General features: G+C 44.4%; 1 protein-coding gene across 1 annotated transcript in view; it reads left to right on the forward strand.

The window, feature by feature from the left end:
- Positions 1-298: 298 nt before the first annotated feature.
- The window catches only part of LOC144752363 (butyrophilin-like protein 9), a 416,572-nt gene continuing 393,562 nt past the window's right edge, over positions 299-23,308 (forward strand). Inside the window, exon 1 of the mRNA XM_078640298.1 lies at positions 299-349. The gene's annotated coding sequence lies outside the window, so the exon portion shown is untranslated. The remainder of the gene's footprint in view (positions 350-23,308) is intronic.

The following is a 23,308-nucleotide window of genomic DNA, read 5'->3' on the forward strand; positions in this document are numbered from 1 at the left end:
CATGTGCCCCATTCTCAGTGCACTGTTGGAGAAGGGTCAGCAGCTGAAGCCCCTCAGCACATCGAGGGCACAGAGGGCACAGCCATCCATCACTGTGAGGAGACAAAAGCTGTAATCAAGCTGGCATGAACTCCAGGGGGCTGCCAAGGACATTCTGTGTGTTTAACCCTGCTTCCTCTAAACTGCACTGTTTACATGTCCGCATGTGGCAATCACCCTGGAGGCCAGAATTCAGACTTTGATCCCAGCTGTTGCCTTTTATTCCACAGCTGCAGCCTGGCCACTCTTGTCAGAAGTTTCTTGGCTGCACCTGGTCACTGAGCCCAGAGAGGTTCTTGTCTTCAGGCAGGTGAGTGACCATTTATCAACATTCATTTCAAGTCCTACATGTTTTAAGCATCTCATGGCGCATATTTAAACCTGTTGTGAAAATAGCACAAAGCACTTTTGTCCCTCCCAGGCCAGGCTCATTGCTTTTGCTGAACGAGTCTTAGAGCCAACTGCAGCCTGACAAGCTCATCACACGCTGTGGCTGCAAAGCACTTCACCTCGGGCACTGCAACAAAGTTTAAAACAACTGGGAGTTACACTGGAAGGACACAGACAGACAGGAGACAAATGGACCTGCAACCATTAGAGCGACCTATAGTGCCTTTTATAAAAAGCATCGACAAAGCCAACAGCTCCAACATTTGTTCTGTGCGTGCATATATTGGCATAGATCACACACATGTACACCCATATGAAGATAGCAACATGCATATCCATATACAGCGCACCTATAGCTGCACACCTGCGTGCATTCATGCACACACAGTTCAACACACAGACAGAAACACACACAGTCCAGGCACACACGTGTCAATGCGCACATGACCTACAAATATCAGGGCACATGGCACCCAGACACTACCAGACATGCAGTCACTGACTGATGCACACAAACACTTTAATGCTCAAATAGAGAACCCTATAGACACACACGGATCCACAACACACAATGGCAGTCACAAATCACACATGCAGGCTTCAGTAGCTAGAAAAATGTACTGACTGAAAAAGAAATCAACAAACAGACGTATTCTGACTTCACCACCAAGTGATCTTTAACTCCTCTGTACCCAGGGTGATTAAACCAGTGATCAATGCCCATTCAGTCCTTTGCCTCTCCTTTGGTGATGAGTGTTGTTGCATGTAAACATACTGAGTTTTACAGACCCTAGCCAAAAGGAAGAAGTGCACAATACATATTTGAAAGAAGGTAGGTGGGTTCTGAGAAGGGAGGTGGCTGTGTATGTGAGTGTGTGGTGTTTCTGTAAGCCTAGCAGAAAGGTAGTGGAGCACCGTCCATGATTGAAGGCAGGACGGGGGGTTCTGAGATGGGAGCTGGCTGACCCCATCGGCAGACAACTGTGAGAGTGTTAGCAACTTTTTCTCTGACAAAATTATCCAAACCTACTCTACGTTTAATAAAAAACCTTCTCCTGGGGACACTGACAGGGAATCCCTAAAACCTCATCCTGGTGCCTGCCCTCACTTAGGAAATGTTGTCTCTTTCACGGAGGAACAAGTTGCTAAAGCTATGTTTAAGGTCAAATTGGGTTCTCCTCTCGATCCCTGTCCACATTTTATCTTTTCTCATTTTATACCAGTTCTTTGCCCCTATGTTACACACATTTTCTATCAGTCACTAGATACTGCCATGTTCCCTGAGTCTTGGAAACTAGCTATTGTATCCCCACTGGCAAAAACAAGCTGGCATAGAGGTTACTAATATTATATAGACCAATCTGCTAACTTCCTTACCTGTCCAAAGTCTTCGAGAAATTGGTAAACCGACAACTAATCGACCACTTTGAGATAAATGGGCTATTGGATCTTACTCAGACTGGCTTTTGTGCTTCCAACAGCACAGAGGCTACCCTACTGGCCATACTAGACAACATCTGACTTTTGCTCGATCAGGGTAAAGCTGCAGCCTTGATCCTTTTGGACCTGTCAGCGGCATTTGACACTGTTTCACATGACCAACTACTAAGAACTTTACATAATAAAGGGCTTCATTCTAAGGCTCTTCAGTGGTTCAACATTTCTCTGCTGAACAGGACCCAACCAGTACAAATGGGGTCCTTCTCCTCCAACCCCAAAACTATCAAATGCGGTATTCCACAGGGAGCCTCCTTCAGCCTATCCTTATTTAATGCGTATGTCTCTCCCCTAGTTACGATTGGTAGAAAATACAATTTAAACATCCGGTTATACGCTGATGATACCCAGTTGTTGATTGCATTCATGGCGAACTATAAGACCATCAAAAGCAATCTGAACCACTGCCTCTCAGAAACTGTGGACTGGATATCAACCCATTCCAAACAAATCAGACGCACCACTGTTTGGCAATGCATCTTCAGTCTGGGACACAACTTGGTGGCCCCAGAAATTGAACTATCCCTATGCCTAAACGTGTGGTGAAAAATCTGGGAATCCTGGTACATAATGTACTAAACATGCAGGACCAAGTCCAAGCTCTCTGTGGCAAAAGCTTTGCTATGCTAAAACTACTCGGGAGACTTTTCAGGTGGATCCATTTAAACTGGTGGAAACCATTACCCAGGTCCTACTGACCATCAATCTAGACTACCGAAATGTACATTATGTTGGCATGGCTAACTATATTTTTTCCCACGTACCAGCTGTTCAGAATGCTGCAGCCAAGCTGGTTTGCAACAAAACTAAGCACAGTTTGGCCTCGGCCTGTCTGAAAGATTTACATTGGCTGCCTATCAGACAAAGAGCCAAGTTTAAGCTCCTATGCCATGCGCACAGAGTGTGGTATAAACTTGGCTCCAGAATACTGCAGGACAAACTGGAATTCTATGTTCCCTCTCGCGACATTAGGTCTGGCAGCCTCATCGTAGCCAAAACTCCACACATCAGAAAAGTCAGAACGGGGGGTCGCTCCTTCACCTATCTGACATCTACGTACTGGAACAACCTCTTGCTAGAGCTTCGTCTCATGGAAAATCACGTGAGGTTCAGAAAAAACTGAAGACGTGGTTCTTTTGAGGACACAAGTAGTGACACCTTCTGATTTTTGGCTCCAAACCTGATTTGTACCTATTATTTACTACATCCCATTCTAAAAAGTTATTCCATCTAGCCTAATGCTGCGATGTCCCTTGAGATGAATGTTGAGCCAAAAAGCTTGAATACACCCCTCAGAGCCTCACCAAGCATCCAGGACCTGAGGGGGTACACTTGGGGTCAGGAACTCACTTCAGGTTAGTCCAGCTGCTGCTGCATGATGTTGGCGAGCCTTTTATGTCTCTTAGGCTCCGATCAGGAGGCCAGCAGACAAGACATTGGAGTCACTCTGGTAGCCCTGGGTTCAATCAATCAATCAATCAGGACATTTGTAGAGCGCACTGCATACCCGTGAGGGTCTCAAGGTGCTGGAGGGGGGATGCTTCGGAAGGTCAATAGGTCTTGTGTCTGCCGTAGGTTGGTGGGGAGGGTGTTCCAGGTCTTGGCGGTGAGGTGGGAGAAGGATCTACCACCGGCGGTCATTCTTCAGATGGGGGGGACTGTGGCGAGGGCAAGGCCGGCGGAGCAGAGCTGGCGGGTGGGGGTGAAGAAGCTGAGTCGTGTGTTGAGGCATGCTGGGCCGGTGTTGTGGAGAGCTTTGTGTGCATGGATGAGGAGCTTGAAGGTTATCCTCTTGCTGACGGGGAGCCAGTGCAGGTGTCTCAGGTGGGGTGTGATGTCAAGGATCAGACGTGGCGAGGCGTTCTGGATGCGTTGCAGTCGTCTCAGGACCTTGGCCGACGTTCCGGCATAGAGGGCGTTTCCGTAGTCCAACCTACTGCTGACGAGGGCCTGGGTAACTGTTCTTCTTGTTTCGGTGGGGATCCACTTGAAGATCCTGCGGAGCATTCAGAGGGTGTTGAGGCAGGATGAGGAGATGGCGTTGACCTGCTTACTCATGGAGCGGGTGGAGTCGAGGATGACCTCTAGGTTGCGTGCATGGTCGGTGGTTGTCGGGGCTGTTCCTAGTGTTGTTGGCCACCAGGAGCCGTCCCAAGCTGAAGGGGTAGCGCCTAGGATGAAGACCTCTGTCTTGTCTGAGTTCAGCTTCAGTCAGCTGTTCCTCATCCAATCGGCGACAGCCTTCATTCCTTCGTGGAGGTTGGCTTGGCAGTGTCTTTGGTGAGGGAGAGGATAAGCTGGGTGTCGTCGGCATAGGAGATGATGTTGATGACGTGCTGTCGGGTGACGTGGGGTGCCATGTAGATGGTGAACAGTATTGGGCTGAGGGATGAGCCCTGGGGTACGCTGCAGATGATCTCAGTAGCATTGGAGCGGAAGGGGGTGAAGCGGACGCTTTGTGTTCTGCTGGAGAGGAAGGAGGTGGTCCAGTCCAGAGCCTTCTCTTGGATCCCAGCGTTGTATAGGCTTGTTCGTAGTGTGCGGCGGCAGACCGTGTCATAAGCTGCTGACAGGTCCAGGAGGATGAGGGCCGCTGTTTCTGTTGTCGAGCAGGGTCCTGATGTCGTCGGTGGTGGCGATGAGGGCGGTTTCGGTGCTATGGTTGCTGCAGAACCCGAACTGCGACGGGTCCAGGATGCTGTTCTCCTCGAGGTATCGGGTCAGTTGTTTGTTGACGGTTTTCTCGATGACCTTCGCCGGGAACGGGAGCAGGGAGATGGACGGAAGTTCTTGAGGTCCTTGGGGTCCGCCTTGGGCTTCTTGAGTAAGGCGTAGATCTCGGCGTGTTTCCAGCTTTCCGGAAAGGTTGCTGTCTCGAAGGAGATGTTGATTACTTTCCGGAGCTGGGGTGTGATGGCTGTGCTGGCTTTGTTGAAGATGTGGTGTGGGAATGGGTCTGATGGTGATCCGGAGTGGATGGTGTTCATGATCTTGCTGGTGTCCTCGTCGTTGATGCAGGTCCAGGAGAGCAGGCGGTTGGTGCGGGTGGTTGTGGTGGATGTCTCAGTGGTAGTCGGGGTGGTCGGAACGTTGAAGCTGTCATGGATGTCGGCGATCTTGCGGTGGAAGAAGGTGGCCAGCGAGTCAGGATGAAGTTGAAGGTTGTGTTTTTCTACCCCCCAGGCAAGAGGTCATCAGGGCAGAAAGAAAGCAATCTAGCAAAGCAGCAGCAGATCAGCTGACCAGCAGAGTGGCAGTTCTATTAGCAGCACTGCAGTCCTTCTTCCTGGCATAGTATCCACAGCTCTAGAGGTGCACTGAAGAGTTGGAGCCTGACGTCCTACTTTTTGCTTGTGTGCCCTTGTTCTGGAAGGAGGGAGACGCTTCTAGACAGTAGCTTTGAAGTGCAAGGAATTTCCTGACTCCCCTGCCCTGGTTCCAAGCTGTCTGCAGTGACAATGTGAGGTGAGGTCGGAAGGATGTTTGTGTGAAGGCAAAGTATAAGCTATTTAGTTGCAAATAGGGCTGTGCTCAACTCCTCCCCATCCTGCTATCAGATGGCCCACCCAGGCACACCTAATCCCTCTATTGTGTGATTGGCTGGGAGGAATTCACAAAGTCTGTCAATTACACCCAGTAATATGACCCAAGCCAGGCGCAAAAAGGGGTAAAGGCAGGAACATGCCAACTTTCTGAAAGTGCACTTTTCAAAATTGTAATGAAAAATCTGACTTTACCATTAAAGATGGTTGACCATTGCAATTTCATAGACACCAAGCTGCCTGCTCCCAATTGGAAAGGAATTTATAACTTATTAAATATAATAAGGAATCCTTAATGGTATCCTATAGGAGTGGTAGTGAGTGGCCATACAGTAGAGAAAAAAAGGTTGAGGTGTTTTTCTCTACTGGGACATATAAAACTTAAAAGTCCATGTTCAACCTTCTCATTACACAGCACCTTGCTCTAAGGGCTACCTTCGGCCTACCTTAGGGTTGAGTTATGTGTAATAAAAGGGGAGCTTAAGGCTTGAAAAGGACTTTTAATGCCAATTATATATGTCATTTCAAAACTGCTTTTAAGCTGCAATGGCAGGCCTGGGACATGTTTTAAAGTGCTACTTAAGTGGGTGGAACAATAAGGGCTGCAGGCCCACTTGCAGCATTTATTTACAGCCCCGGGTACATGGTATACCACTCTTCAAGGGACTAATAGGTAAGTTAAACATGCCAATTGGATCAAAATCAATTTAACTAGGTTTTAGGGAAGGAATAACAAGCAATTTACACTGGTTTAAAGTCCCAAGGCCAACAAAAATAAGAGCATTAAAATGGAGTACGAGAGGCAAAATGTTTTGGGGAAGAACACCCTAAGTCTGATAAGTCTAATAATGTTGTTGTTCGTTAGCTGACTCACTTTTTGAGTTAATTCCTCATCAGTTTATATGTCGACATCATTGGGTGCACATGTGGCATACGTGTGGTCTTTAGGTAATCCATGTAGAACATGTTCATTGTTAATTTGTTTTTTTGATGGACCAGCAATTGATTGCTCATCTGAGGTACTCAATGGTGATTGAAGCTCCTCTCCGTTGAGCTCGAAGCATAGCAATGAGTCAGGCCACTAATCAAGAGCTGCGTCGGAAAGTACCACTGGCGATTTTGCTCTGTCATCAATAGAATTTTGTAGATGGGACAGATGCATTGATCAACATTGTCTCTAGTGCTCATTTAGAGGTTTAATGATTGTTTCCATAAAAAGGTAAGCCACTGGGGGATGTTCCAGTTGAAATTCAAAGATTATTTCAGTGAGGTTATGCACCAGAACACAGGTTTTACTTGTGCAGCATCCATTTTGCAATAGGTGAGCATCCGGTGCTCACTGAGTTCAGACAGCAAAGCATGTCCCAAGTAGCATACTAGAGTCTCTCTGCAGATTTGTTGAGCTGTATACGTGTACTCCATGTTGATGATTCCTTGTCAGAACAGGAGAAAGATGATGATACCTCAGCTGATTAACAGTGTTGTGACTGGAAATGCTCCAAGAAGGCTGGAGAACAAAGAATAAAAAAGTGAAAGAATCATTTCAAATACTGCATCAAACCAATTGTAAATGTAAATTGTAAATGTAAATTGATACTTGTATAGCACACTACTCACCCGCAAGGGTCTCAAGGCGCTTATACGAATACCGCTGTGGAACCCATCCTGGCTTTCCCTGTGAGGTGTCCACTCCTGGGCACCCCCAAGGTGGAGGCCAGGCATCCTTAGCGTTGTGGGGGCCGTTGTGGAGATTAAGCAAGCTATTGCCCAGAGTTGCAGAGTGGGACTCCATGATTGGAATAGGCACCAAGGCGAGAATTATCAGGTCCGTGGAATTTTGAGCCCAAGACCCGCCGAGGCGGGGAATTGAACCCTGGTCCCGGGCTAGACCTCTGCATCAGGGTCTGCCGCTCTAACCATTGAGCCACAATTCACCAAACCAGATCCAATGATCTTTAAAAAGATGCACAAAACCAATGAATTAATTATCGTTCATACGATATCTGGGAAATGTGTTGGGTCTTGCATGTGTAACAGCCCCTGAATTTTTGAAACAATTCTGGCTGTCTGCAGATTATAAACATCAGCCTCGAAAGTCAAAGGGACATCTTTTGGAAAGAGAACAGACATTAACATGTTTCAATTATCAAAACACATAGACTTCAGGTTTATACTAGGCAAGGGATGCGCCTAGTGCTATTTTAAGGTGGAAAATACAAGGTCATTCCACCACACTGAATAATTTCAGAAACTGTTATCAGGTACCGCTGTCTGAGTTCCAACCCACAGCAGGTAACATTTGCTAGAAATAAATGAGAACCATTATTCAGGTGTTCTTGATGAGTAGGAAGGGAGGCAATGGGGGAAACAGGTAAAACACAGCTTAACCCTGGCATTAAAGCACTACACATTCTGTGTAAGGATATGGTGTCTAGTAGAAGGAAGCATCCAAGAGGATTTCTGCAGTTTGCTGTACTGCTATGCAAAAAGTCATATTCATTTTCATTTAAACAAAAGAAAAAGCAAACTTCCATAAATAGATCAATTGTGCATTGTACATAGTTTCATACAAGCCAACGGATTTATATTTCTGACCGTCATGAAAATAAAAGGTTTAAATGGGCAAGGAAATAAGCATGCATAAGCCAAGAGATAGTTGGAGTGTCACTAACGGTAAATGGTGCATCTTCAGTTTTGTAAGGCTGAAACAGGGCTGTGGACAGATTCTGGTTTAATGAGTGCACTCTCTTAGAAAGTGTGTACATTCCATTGTTTTATTGGTCTAACTGTCTAATTTCTTTCTGCAGCACCTTTTTCAGAATATTTATGTAATTCATTATAAATAGTGTATATTCCTGTGGTGAGAAAACGTTTATTTCTTTTAGAACATGGTCAAAAAGAAATCAGAAAAATCCACATTTTCCTTAATTAAGTAAAAGGGTTCCTTTACAGCTATCATTGGCACAGCTTACTTACAATGTATGTGGTAACTATTACAGGTGTTTGTGTTTGATAACACTGATCTGGATGATTAATTTTAGATCCAGGAGTGTTAGAAAGAAAACGTTGCATATAGCTGTCAGAATCATAAGGCCATAAGTCTAGTTTTCAATAGTCAGTTGAGTGGGATTATAGGCTCCATTTTGTATCATCTCATTTATGTGTGAGAAAGACATATTCTTTGGATATGCAAATTATTGAACACGGTCAAGTCAACTTTGGTTTAAAAAAAAAGGTTTCTTCAAGTTCCTCATTGCTCCACATCCCAGACAGGCAGTCTGTTGGATAGTTTTGTTTAGATAGATTGTTTCTTTCTGAATTATTCAGGCCCAAAATGAGGCATCTTTTCATTAGATCTGCCTGCAAAAAAGGGATTCCCCAAATACTTTTCTCATTAACATTTACTTTCAAAAATCATATCCTTGAATGATTTTGACTAAACTCAGTTGAGTAAATTTGCTTCTTGGTAATGATCATATTTTTTGGAAGCTGTTGTAGCCTCTGTGTGAAATGGTAGGCTGAAGGATGTGATCTGTCAGCACTCTGAAAATAGGGGGATTTCTTCAAGAAATTAGAAAGACTATCAGGGAGCAGGTCCTCGCAATGTTCCTATTGTGTGCAATTGTGAATTACTCTAGGATAGATAGCCTATGTGTGAAACAATGGGTGTTGTAGGCATAACAATCAAGTTCCTTATAATAAGTATCTTTATTATTCAAAGTAGCTTATACCTGTAAATCAGAAATCATTCTTTTAAGAGTCTCAAGGTCCCAATCATCTGATATAGAACCAGATATTATCACACCATTCATTTAAACTTTTATCACATAAGGCAATTGGAATATTTCGAAGGGTTCCGTAATCTGTTATGAAATGTTTTCCCATACTGGGGCACAGGATAAGCTGCAATGTTTTCAATGTAAAACCTTTTTTGGGCTCTGAGAGATTAAGAGTGAGGCTACCTACACTTAAAGAACCACAGGTGAGGCAATTGTCCTTACAGGGATAAAAAGTCCATTAAACAATAAGTATCATTATCAACCACAAAAGGAGAATAACATTTCCCAAAGCGATCCAGGCGCAGGACCACAGTGAAATTAAAAACTTGTCCCAAAACCATTAACATATGCAAAGCAGTCTTTGGTGGTAAGAGACTGTATAAAGGGTTGAAAAATCTGTGAAATAACCAGAGTCATTTTAAATATTGTTGTTCTCTTGAGGCTCTTGAAAGGGTACAAATGATGTAGCATCAGGTTGAATTTCATAGAAAACCATGGAAATAGGGTATACAGTCGCCATCAGCTGTATTTGTTTGAACTAAGGGGCATATCATCAAGGACAGTCGATACATTATCGCCGCTTTTATCGGCAGGAAACTGCCGATTAAAGTGGCGATAATGGCCTTGATAATATGCTCTATGAACTCCAATCGAAGCCCATGTTAGATGTGTTCACATCTAACATGGGCTTCGATTGGAATTTATAGAGCATATTATCAAGCTATTATCGCCGCCTTATCGGCAGTTTCCTGACGATAAAAGCAGCGATAATGTATCGCCTGTCCTTGATAATATGCCCCTCAATGTTCTGCGTAGAGTGTTGCACTCAATTATCCCCAGCCGGGAAATCAAGCCAGTCATGTTACTGCTTTATCCATGGAACACGGCATTCCGAGTAGGGAGAGGCTGTGGGCACTATTCTGAACCTTTCTTGGTGCCTTCGAGTGGTCTGCTGTAGAGAACTAGCCACATAGTGTTCTTTAACGTGATCAATAGACACTTGTCTGGTTATTCTTTTTTTTTTCCGATTGTTCAGATCTTTAATTCCAGTGTTTACACATTACATTTAGGGCAACAAATAAAATGTACAAAAGCTATATAAAAGTGAACCAAATCACTCAAAATCATCAATAAAAAAAGTAGTATATTACATAAAAAATGACCAAAATTCATACACAATAGAAAGATTTTTTCAAAAAGAGGGAGCACACACAAGACTATTATATCTGTCTTTTTTTTTGTTCAAAACTTTTTATTGATTGTTTCCAGAGAACAAAAAAGAAACATACAGTAAGGATGTAAGTGACATTGATGGATAACAACAGAATGAGGGGCCATTACAAAACATAAAAGAGCACAAAATCTGCATGGGCGATGTCTAATCAGGGGGAACAGGGTAAAATAAGTAGTAAGTATTAAGGTATACAAAAGAGAAGAAGGTGATAATCAGTGTAACCTCGAGCATAAACATCATATATGAAGCATCAACACAAGACGAGTGACCCACAGGTAGACCAGAGCCTGAAGTAACTGGGTCAGCTGGATTAACATAAAGGGAGCAAGTACGTATGTACAGGACAGGCCCAGAAGCTGGAATGTGAGGTTGTATGGGCCCGGGGATGAGGGAGTGTGGTGAGTTCAAGGAGGTTTCTGTGCACTAAAGTAATTGTCAAGCGAGACCCACAATTGTCTATGAGTAGGGCGCCATGGGGTGTTTTGGAGTGAGATGTTGTCAGCACCTCTCAGATTGGTTACCCAATGTATCCAACACTTGAACGAGGCTTTACGAGTGTCTTTCCAAAACCATCTTTACAGCGGCAGTGATGAGAAGGTCAACTAGGGCCTTGTCATTATCTGTTAAAAAGTCGGCTCTTGGGAAGCCGAAAACCAGGGTGGATAGCTCTCTGGCAGGGGAGAAGGAAATAACCTTGATAAGGAAGGCGAAGATGTTGTCCCAGAAAGAAGTAACACATACACAATGGAGTAGGTGGTGTTCTAGGTCCCCATCTTTCTCATTACAGTTCCAGCAAGTGGCATTGTCTCTAATATTATGTAGAAAGAGGCGTGCCGGTGTCCAGAAAGCTTTATGGAGAAGCCAAAACTTCGTCTGGGATTGTACGGCTTATTTTATGTCTCATGGTCGACTCCCTGGTTTTGGACCAATTCAAATGTGAAATCAGAAGTGAGGAGTGAGATTCCCAGAACTGAATTAGATCTTTATTAAGATGGGAGTGCTGTGGCCGTAGACGTTTGCAGAGTCTGGAGACCTGGTGGCCTAATTTGTTGAGATTAGCAAGAAAGTTTGGGAGAGAGGGAGGCTTTGTTGATAATATTGCTCTGGTGATCGCTGTCTTGATGTTCAAGAAATAGTAAAACTCCACTCGATCGAGGTTATATTTGGCTTGGAGTACATTAAAGGAGAGGGGGGTAAGAGTCTCTAAATAGTTGATGTGGGAAGAATATGCCCTTACTGATCCATTGTTCATTGTGTAGTGGCTTTCCTTTGTAACGTATGGAGGGGTTGCACCACAGCGACTCCCAGTCAGAGCGTCTTATGCTATTGTTCAAGAGTTTATCAATTTTCCGTAAGGCAAGTCTCGTGTTTTTAAAGATAGACTTCGAACAGTAGGCCGTACTCGCCTTAGCAGTGAGGATGGATGCTGGTGCAAATTTTCTAAAAAGGGCTTTTTCTACAGCGAGCCAGACAGGAGTGTAGTCATTGGGAGGTGATAGCCAATATGAGCCTTGTTTGGCAAGGAAGGCTGTCTGATATAGTTTGAAATCCGCTAGGTTGACCCCTCCCAGGGATTTATCGAGATGTAGCATTTTAATGCTGATACTAGCCTTTTTCCCTTTCCATAGAAACTTAGAGAGGATATTTTCTAGTTTATGGCGAAAGTCTTGGGATAGGGTAAGGGGAAGCTTTGTAATGAGGTAATTAACTAGGGGGTGATCATCATCTTGATGGTCTCGACCCTACCCACCAAGTTATAAATCGGGGAGACCAGCCATCAAGTTGTGTTTTAATTTTATTTAGTGTGATGGATTCATTATGATTAGGGCTCCTGGTTTTCCGTTTAAACGTATTTTTTACATATAAATACAGACGGAAAACACTTTTTCCTTTATCTGTATTTATATGTAAAAACGGCTAAATACTAGTGAATGTTGCTGGCCTGCCGTGCTTCAGCCCAGAGTTGCCACGCCCCTGTTCCTTTCGTTGCTGCCCCAGCCCTTCTTTTGAATTCGGCATCTGTTTGTCTGTTTGGCAAGTGCATTTCTAGGGCCTCAGGGGACAGATTAATGGCGTGCAACGCCATTGGGCTCAAAGAGCTTCAGCCCCCCCTGGTGTGTGTCAGCCCGGCTGAGAGAGTTTCCCGGGCACACACAACCACACCCGAGTACTCCACAGGTCTTTAAAAGACCATTTATTTGCTAACGACACTTTGTTGTGTCTTCTCACCCCTTCTTAGCGTCCCTGCATCTCTGCTCTGCATATTGCTGGGAGAATCAGCCCCCCCTACCCCCGAAATTTATCGTAGCCCCACCCCGAAATTTGACTCTAGTTGCGCCTCTGTGTCAGGTAGTATTTGTCCGCGCTGCTTAGATTTGACAGCGTTATCAGAAGCTTTGGCACTGTTTGGCTGTCATAGTCATCGTTTACAAAGGCGTTACAGATAAGTGGATAGAACTTAGGCTATAGACATTAGACATTAGCACATGCACGTGACACAGAAGAAGGTCAGGAAAACATGCAACTCTTGAAACTGCACTAGGTGTTAAAATCGGGCAGCACTCTTAAACTAGCGAGGCGCGGTTATGTAACAGTAAACAATCAAAGGCTCATTCAGAATCGAAAAGTTGGAGAAATGTATAGAACACTTAATGAATTATAAAGAAACAGATTAATTGAATTATAAAATGCACTTACACATTTTAAATGCAATAAAACATTAGTACAAAACATAACCTTAGTCTACCAAAATGTGTACAATAGGTTTAAGATAGCATCCTAATGTACACATTGTAATTTTTCTCACAATGACTGTAAAGACTCCCGTATTCAGTAGTGAAACATTTGGTTTCGATATGGCACACATGCGGTGTGCTGACCCGGCAGCAGCATCCTTTCCGTGATGCTAGTGCTGCACAGCTACCGAGGCCGAGACTGTCATGCTGCTCGAGCTGTTACTGATAGTCTGAGAACTCCTGACAGTGCGAGTGTGAGCATTACTGCCACCACTGTGCACTAGGCCAGTGGTAGTATTGTGGTTTTCTTTGCTTGCCTGCTTCCTAGCCATCTATCACATGTCCCTGTGTCTCCTCGGAGTTACATGGGCGCCCTCTGTGTCCAGAGCATGGCACATGCCTACTAAGTAGGGCATAGAATGGGGCGCTATTTTTGTGCTAATACCTGTCCATAGAAAAATATTTTTGTGCTGTGCCGGCCTCTTGCATCACACCTGGAACATGGAACAGCTTACCCAAAACACCAGGTGTGCCCCATCATACCTGCTATTCAGTAAGGGTATGAAGATACTTCTCTTCACACCTGGAACATGGAACAGCTTACCCCAAACACCAGCGTGCCCCATCATACCTGCTGTTCAGTAAGTGTATGAAGATACTTCTCTTCACACCTGGAACATGGAACAGCTTACCCAAAACACCAGCGTTCCCCATCATACCTGCTGTTCAGTAAGTGTATGAAGATGCCTCTCTTCACACCTGGAACATGGAACAGCTTACCCAAAACACCAGCGTTCCCCATCATACCTGCTGTTCAGTAAGTGTATGAAGATGCTTCTCTTCACACCTGGAACATGGAACAGCTTACCCCAAACACCAGCGTGCCCCATCATACCTGCTGTTCAGTAAGTGTATGAAGATGCTTCTCTTCACACCTGGAACATGGAACAGCTTACCCAAAACACCAGCGTTCCCCATCATACCTGCTGTTCAGTAAGTGTATGAAGATGCTTCTCTTCACACCTGGAACATGGAACAGCTTACCCCAAACACCAGCGTTCCCCATCATACCTGCTGTTCAGTAAGTGTATGAAGATGCCTCTCTTCACACCTGGAACATGGAACAGCTTACCCAAAACACCAGCGTTCCCCATCATACCTGCTGTTCAGTAAGTGTATGAAGATGCTTCTCTTCACACCTGGAACATGGAACAGCTTACCCCAAACACCAGCGTGCCCCATCATACCTGCTGTTCAGTAAGTGTATGAAGATGCTTCTCTTCACACCTGGAACATGGAACAGCTTACCCAAAACACCAGCGTTCCCCATCATACCTGCTGTTCAGTAAGTGTATGAAGATGCCTCTCTTCACACCTGGAACATGGAATAGCTTACCCCAAACACCAGGTGTGCCCCATCCTACCTGCTGTTCAGTAAGTGTATGAAGATGCCTCTCTTCACACCTGGAACATAGAATAGATTACCCCAAACACCAGGTGTGCCCCATCCTACCTGCTGTTCAGTAAGTGTATGAAGATACTTCTCTTCACACCTGGAACATGGAACAGCTTACCCCAAACACCAGGTGTGCCCCATCAAACCTGCTGTTCAGTAAGTGTATGAAGATGCTTCTCTTAACACCTGGAACATGGAACAGCTTACCCCAAACACCAGGTGTGCCCCATCATACCTGCTGTTCAGTAAGTGTATGAAGATGCCTCTCTTCAAGACCACTGAACGTATTTCCGACCGGGTCAGCATTTTGTTGTTTGATGCTCCTGATGCACTGAGAGGTCGTCTCCAAGTGCATAGAGGGCACTATTTGTGTTTTTTCCTGCCTGCAACCATCAGGCCTTTCATGGCGATCGTGGTCAGGAAGAGCAATGTTGGGACACTTCCCTAAGTGGGCTAATTTGCAATCCTAAAGTTCCTCCACCTTAGATGTGACGTGAAGGTGTTGTGGTACTGCTGAACGGGACAGGGTTTTTGACTGTGATACTGGTTTAGGTCCCCTCTACTTTAAATGAGGCAGGGCAGTGCTTATATTCACAATAATAAGTGCCAGGGACCGAACCAGGAGGCCACTGCAGCTTGCAGCACCCATCGCCCCCATCTCTCTCGCCTGCAAGTGAGACAGTTCAGATTATTGAAATTTCAGTTTAATATATTGTTTCTCTGCAGCCTCGCACAGCAACAGGTGTCCAAGCTAGGCAGTGGGCTGTGCCATGCTACCACTAAGTGTGGGTGGCATTATACTGTTTGCAAGAAAGTGTCACTCATAGTCGCTGAATATCACTCATAATTTCACTGAATTTATGAAAATGTCACACATAAGCAATCTGAAGCCTTGGCAGCTATGTATATTCTGTAAGGTAGTTCAGCGGATGAGTGCCTTCCCCATAGATAACCAACAGTGCAACAATCTGAATAGAGACAGAGCGAACAGCATTTCTTATTCTTGTGAGGGGGTTGTAACGAGCGTCATCTGAATGTACAGCATAATTTATAGTATCTATATATTTTTTTTACACAGCACAAAGGAGGCAAAACTATTTCAATATAATCACTAGTGCATTATTTTGCTACCCATGTCTGTATTGATCCATGATACACAATGATAATTATAAGCGTCATTTAATTCACGTTCCCAAACCATTTTTTGCATTCTGCGAACAGTAGGAGACGTTTTAATTCAGTCAGTAAGGCAATATGGTAGTGAACAGATAGCGCTAGGTGAAAGGAATTAAATCATTAATAATAATTGTAATGTAAACGATGAAACGCGTGCTTAATGTCCATGCCAATGTCCAGGCATTTTAATTTGTGGTTTTTGTGTCCCTCAGCGCTCCGAGTTTGTTCACTACCCCCTGTAAATTACGCCCTTGGCCTCCGCTCTTTAAATTGGTAAATCAGCTCTGTCCCATTAAGAATCTAATTCATGTGACCTATAGGGGTTATCAGCTATGCATGTTGTACAATCTATACAGTTACACATTTCACTAGCAGTTGGACGCTGGCTCTTGCTGACAATTTCAATGTTCTGGGTCTGCAACAACTAGTCCTAGATTCAACTCTTGTAGCTGGACGCACACTTAACCCTACGTCTGTCTGCGGCCTGCTGGCTTGTGGTGTCCCTTTTGCATTGTGATCGGTGTGTGTTTAGTTCGTTGCCTTTTAGTTTGTTTTTCCCTCGGCTCTTGTGTCCGTGTACAAGCAGTTGCACAGGTGTTTTTGGGGGCTGAAATAAATGTGGAAAAATACTAGCTGTAGCGTCATCTTTTGCTTGTAGCAAAAATAAATGCGGATAAATACAGAAAAAATGCCCCAAAAATAAATATGGATAAATACAGACGGAAATGGCAAAAAAATAAATACCATAAAACGGGGAGCCCTAATTATGATGTAGGGTTTCGAGAAGGGAGCTGCCAAATTCAATACCCAAATATTTAATGTAACCGGTCTGCCATGTGAGACCCGAACTTCTGAGCATGTCTCTGGTGCCATGTATGTTTAGGGGCTTGACCTCAGATTTATCCCGGTTCAATTTGTAACCGGAATTTGTAGAGTAGTTCTCAAAAGACTACATAAGGGCTCCGATAGAGGTCTCTGGGTTTTCCGTGACTACTAAAATATCGTCCACGTAGGCCGCTAATTTCACTTGTGTGTCCTCGAAATGTACCCCTGCTATGTCTTTATTTTGCTTAATGTCTGCTATTAGTGGTATAAGGGCCAGGAGAAATAGAGCTGGCGAGAGGGGGCAGCCTTGTCTGGTGCCTTGTTCTAAAAGAAATGGGTTGGAGAGGGTGCCATTAATGGCAATTCGGGCGGTTGGAGAGGAATATAGTGTAAAAAAGACACACATGAACCTGCATCTTTCTCTGAGTTCTCCGGAACACCAAAGATGTGAATGTTCCCTCTCCTATTACGATCTTCCAGTTCAGCGTTTTGTCTTCTAAGGTCGTCTGTTGCACATTGGAGATGCTTTATTATCTTTGATGTTTGAGAAGTCTTGTCTTCTACGTCACTTAGGCGTTGTTCTGCTTCATTGATGCTTTTATTAATAGCACTCATGTCCGCCCTAATTGCCGTAAGCTCGAGCTGCATGGCGTCGGTGTTACTCTTGGTAGATTTTGCTAAATCATGGACTTCTGCAAGTTTTTTTAGAATCATGTCCATAGTGGCAGATAAGTCCGATCTGGCTTTGATAGGGGACTCTGAAGGTGATGGTTCCGGGCGCACCTTCTTATTATTGGACTAGCTATCTCTATCAGCCATTGTCCGGACAATTTGAGAGATTTGCAGAAAAGAATCGTTGAGAAGTGTTGAACTTACTATCTCTGGTGAGTGAATTTTCTCTTTCCACTCTCAGTTGTCGGCAGGGGGAATCCTGAGTTGAACTATGCTCCAGGTGTTGCATCGATCATGGACATCGGGCGCAGGGCGCAGGTAGACGAAAGGTTGAGCTTAGCAAGCCGAATGGAGTTCACCTGCAGGTCGCAGACAGCACACCTGCCTGACGATTGTCACCGGTTAGCAAAAAAACAATGGTGGTTGAAGGTGGTTGAGGAGATTGTGGAACGCCAACAGTGGCAAGAGCTGAGCAGTGAGGTCGATTGTTGGCAGTCGATCTCAGCCATGTAGGTTACAGGTTAGACATTGGATTCGCCACCAAGTTGATTACATAGATGAAGCAGATTGCATGTTTGAATAAGGGCGAAAAATCCACACAACCTCTAAATGTAGAAATATTGATTGAGCAAGAGGAGGTAGGAGGAGGTAGGAGGTGGATGTGGGATCACTTCAGAATGCTGCTGTTATGTTTTTATAGCACAGAATGCTGCTGTTATGTTTTATAGCACAATTCACAGTGAAGACAAATTGGGGAGTGATACGATGACACACTGACTCAGTTCGATGACACACTGCCTCAGCTACTTTGTATAGCTATCAATTGGAGACGGTCCTTATTGTGTCAGAGGATAGGTGTGTGATAGGTGTGTGTCTCCTTGGTTGTTGAAGATTAAAGCCTCTCTTGTTTGTTATTTGTGCCTCTCTTACCTGGTATTGGAGTCAAGCCCAGTTATTACGAAGACGGCACTACTGGGGTAGAAAATCGGGTCAGGAGAGACACATCCCGCTATATGCCACCATTTTAAGCTTGTAAGGATCGGTACTGCGTCGCGCCACGATCCGTGGTCTGATGAGTCAGATGAGAGCCCCCGACTACAGTAACAGCAGGGTCAAGAAGAGAAGCGTTGACGGATAGGTGGTCGAAGGAGCGTCGCGCTAGTGAGGTGTTTCAGGCTGCGGAAGGCTCGACTAGCTACATGCTGCCATTTTGGGAGCTCCGGTTGTAGTACCTCGCAGAATTGCCCTTGGTCGATAAAAATTGCATGAGTCTCTTACGTTGGTGTTAGGACCCGCTGTAGCAAGGTTCTAAAGAGCGCAGGTTAGGAGGTAATGTGGTTTGTAGCCGAGCATTACATTAACGCACTGTGGGTAGTTCAGTGCTGTGGAGAGATGTCCGCCATGAGGAGGTCAGGCATGCAAGGTGAGGGCGCCGACTCCATGTCTCTGGCGTTTGTTATAGTTAGTAAGGCACCCACCTCTATAGCGCCGTGGTATGGACAGGAAGCGCTGCCATCCAGGATGGAGTTGGGCCAGCAGAACCAAGAATAAGCGCTGGACTGGGATGGTCTCGGCGAGCGTCACGCCGCCATCTTAGGGCCACATCCCCCGGTGATAAGAGTCCATGCGTGTCACAGCTTCATCGCTTTCTTGGGTAATTCAGACACAAATTGCGGTGACTTAAAAGGCAGCCTGGCAGAGTGAGGTGAAGCCCGGTGTTCCGATAGCAAACGCTGGTCTCTATCTCCTGAGAAGACACATAGTCGCTCCTCTGTCATCCGAGCGACGCGCTTAGGCAGCCATCAACGCTGCCGTCCAAGCCACGCCCCCTTGTCTGGTTATTCTTGATCCAGGCAAAGGAGGCAGTATAACAGTTCTGTTACCTTTTTCCCCCAAGAAAAGAGACAGGTGGTCTGTAGGATGATTCAAAAGCTTGCTTGCCATGGAGTTTCTCATGAACTAAGTCCCCAACTTTGGGAAACTGACCGTCAGCAGCACTGATAACCTTATCTTCACAGGTGGAGACATCAGAGTTGTTTGTATTTGACAACATGTCTCTGATGTCTTTCAAACGTTCCTTCATGTCATGCTACTCTGACGGTCTGAAATCCAGCTTTTGCCACTAGGTCAGCTGCACAGTTTCCTTTAGCGTGAAAGCCCTCACACTGATGGCCTCAATGGTGCCTTACATGGACAAATGGAAGCTCATCTTGTAAGATAGCTACCTTCCCCAGACCTGTTTATTCTTTATAGTTTTTCCCTTTGAATACTTGATTCCATTCAACCACTAATGCTGGAAATCAACATTGTAACTCTGCACACAAAAGGATGAATTGGACACAATAAGTGTGGGAACAGATGAGTCAGCCTTTGAATGCAAGTAACAGGGCATGTAATTCTGAATGCTGTGCAGTGTGATCACCTATGATTTTAGTGTGAATATGCTGTGGGATGAACTCATCATCATGCACTACAACTTGTAGAGCCACACAGGCTGTGAAGTGTTGTACTTCATACCTAATGCAGGTTGGACAGAACCATCATTATAGCATATGCCCTGGTAAGACTCAATGGGTAAAGTAGCAGGAGTCAGAACAACATCTTGTTCATGTAGAAGGAAAACTTGTGTGCAAAGAGTTGGATCATATTGAAACTTTACATCCACTGTACCCATCTCTTGTATATGGCATGAGCATTAGGAATGCTTGCCTTGGTGGCTGCTTCTAGGGCTGGTACAGGAGAAAAAACAAAGATATGTTTTTCCTCCTTCAAAATAGATGTTTGCACAGCTGAAAGGATTTTTTCAATAGAAGCATAACAAGCTTTGCTAAGGAATACAACTGCAACTTGTACGCAATAGGAATGATAAAACGTATATGTTGAGGGCAAAGTCCTTGGAATCCATTCTAGAAGATATCACACATACAGAATGTTTTAACTTCTAAAAGCATTGCAGCCTTGATGATTTTTTAAAGATGATTTTGTTATAATAAAATATACATGTTTCAGTTTGTTCTGTGTGGGAATGCAAGGACAGATTATAGCAATGAGAAAGTCACATTATTTAAGTATACACTTCTGGTCTCACTAACTTGGTACTGAAATAATTTGTTTATATTTCCAAATTATATTCTGTGACTGCCTTGCTACATGATGTGATGAGAGTCTAGGCCGAGGTGATGGGTGAAAGTACTATACAGTTTAGTGAAAAGATCTATGTAACAAACATTGATTTGTAGGACCTATTGCCTAAGCATGGGCGGATTTTGCGGATTGGCAATCCGCGGATCTGCGTATTTGCGTATTTGCGGATTGCGACAATACGCAAGATCCGCGGATCCTAGCCTATTTTTTTCTTTGCGTGTTCGCACGGGTTTCTGCAAGTTCGCGAGGGTTTTATTGTACAAAACGCTCGCGAACGTGCAGAAACCCGTGCGAACACAATGTGCCTACTCATGGCCAAACGGACGGGGCTTCCATGCGAGTGCACATGCCTCTTGTGTGTATAAAAGGTCAGAGACCGATCAGAGCAGCAGATCAAGAGACAGAAGCTCCTGGTCACAGGAACAGCTCGAGGATTGCTTGCTGGTGAAAGTCAAGGATGCATAGGCCTCTATCCAGCATCACAGCTGATTTTCGACGGTAGATTTGGGAAGAAGGCACACCTGCCCTGCCTCCACGACGCTCACGATTGTTTCTGGGCTGATGAATGAGTCACTGAATTTAAGCTTCAACTAGGGCACAGGGGTCACTATTTACAATGGCGCCAGCAAGCTGCCAGCGCCGTTGTAAAATAGTTACAAAGTTAGCTTGCACAGGAAGCACTTAGATCAAATAAAGCAGCACCTGCTTCGTTTTATCTAGTGGTTCCTGTGCAAGCTAACTTTGTAACTATTTTACAACGGCGCTGGCAGCTTGCTGGCGCCATTACATGCATGGGTGGGGGTTCAACTTTTGAACCCGTTACATCCGCGTATTTTTTCGGATTTTTGGGAAAATACGTAAAATACACGGATTGCGTATTCACCAAAAATCCAAAAAATCCGCGGGCGTAACGGATTTGCCACCCACACTTACTATTGCCAATCTTTGTACAACTGTGAAGAATATTTCTACTGACCATGTGAATCTACACAGTGAAAAAAAACTATAATTTGAGGATTTTGGTTGATAGTGATGACAATGCCTGTACTCCGTCAGCGAGTAAATATTTAATTAATGTGTAGAGAGCATTAGAAATTAGAAAGACAATGGATGAAAAACTATGATCCCGCCATCAAAAGCCAATACAAGCTGGCTATTAGACAGTACCATAATGAGATGATCCAAGCCCAAGATAAATATTTTGAAGGAAAAATTAATTTAGCATGTAACTCCTCAAGAGAGCTATTTAGGGTAGTGCGCTCCTTAACCTCCACTGATCAGGAAACAAACACTCCTCATCCAAAGAGAGTTGTCATTTGATGGCGAATTTCCTCAAAAATAAGGTGGAAATAATATATAACGCCCTGGAAGGAAAAGGTAGTCGAAACAACACTGATGTTCACCCTAGTATCGAAGATAACATGAGAATTAAAACAGGGACTAAGGGCTAGATGTAGGTAATCTCATGTTACTGATTCCTAAATACTGAATTTTACCAATTCTGTATTTAGGAATCGGTAAATATGATGTGGGTAATAAATCGGTAAAATTTACAGATTCTGTAATATTTCTTATTTTCGTTTGGTAATACCGATTCGGTAATAAGAAATACCTTCCCATTCATTCCTACGGGCCTGGTGGCCATTTACTATTACCGATTCGGGAAGCCATTCACTATTACCGATTCGGTATTTACCAACAGGCATATGCATCAAAGTAAATACCGGTCGCAAATGGGCAGATTCTCAGAATCTGCCCCTTTGCAACCGGTATTTTTGCATCATCCCAAATGCAAAAATCGCAATTGAAGGAATCTCTAAATTGAGAGTCCTTAAATTGCGATTGCATTTAAGGAGTCCCAAATTGAGATTCCTTAAATGCAATGCATGAAAGTCACAAAAATAGCGAATTCACTAATAGGAGTAGCAAATTACCATGAAGTTGAACTTCATGGTAATTTGCTAAAACTTTTGTGCATTTTTCAAAGTTTCATGTTGCGCACACACATGCCCTTAGGGCAGGGGTCTTCAAACTGTGGGGCGCGACCCCCTGGGGGGGCGTGGAGCGACGCAAAGGGGGTCGCGCCTTCACAGTCACACTTCTGCCAAGGCCCAAGGGCTTCAGCCCCCCTCCTCCCTCATCGTTTGTCTCAGCCCGGCTGCTTCAATGAAACTCGAGCTGCTGGGGGCTGGGCTGGGCAGTGTCTGGAGTCATCTCCTGCACGCTGAGTTTTTCACAGGTCTTTAAAGACCAATTTGCATATTTAACATGCCTTTGTAAACTGTTTACAGCTGTCTCTGACACGCTGAGCCTCAGACGTGATCTCCCAGTTCCTCTGTGCATCAGACTTTATCTCCCAGCCCCTTACTCTTCCCCAGTCTGTCTCTGATGCATGGCAACATATGAAAGAATATGGTACAGTAAATTCTGTCAAAAGAATGTTTGCAAGATGTGCATGATTTTGGGGATTCAGTTTGTAAGCAAAACACACAGTAAGGCTAAGAACGTGTCAACAAATATTTAAACAGATCAAAAAAATCCTACGCTGATCTACGCCCGATCCGCGTTGATGCCTACAGGAAAAACTGACATTAACTGAATGCTGCGCATGATGATAAAAAGAACCTTATTTCAAGTTACATATTTATTATTTTCAAAGAAGGTGCTCAAGCAAAAATAAATCATATACCCGGATCACATATTGTGCCTTTTGTAAATATTTTGACGCATCATGCATTCTTGATATGTCACCGATTTAAATCCTAGAAAGTGTTACCACTGTCTTTTTTCTTTACATTGTAGTACTTGTCAATATCTGG

Source organism: Lissotriton helveticus, chromosome 5_1, assembly GCF_964261635.1.
Source record: "Lissotriton helveticus chromosome 5_1, aLisHel1.1, whole genome shotgun sequence".
Lineage (NCBI taxonomy): Eukaryota > Metazoa > Chordata > Amphibia > Caudata > Salamandridae > Lissotriton > Lissotriton helveticus.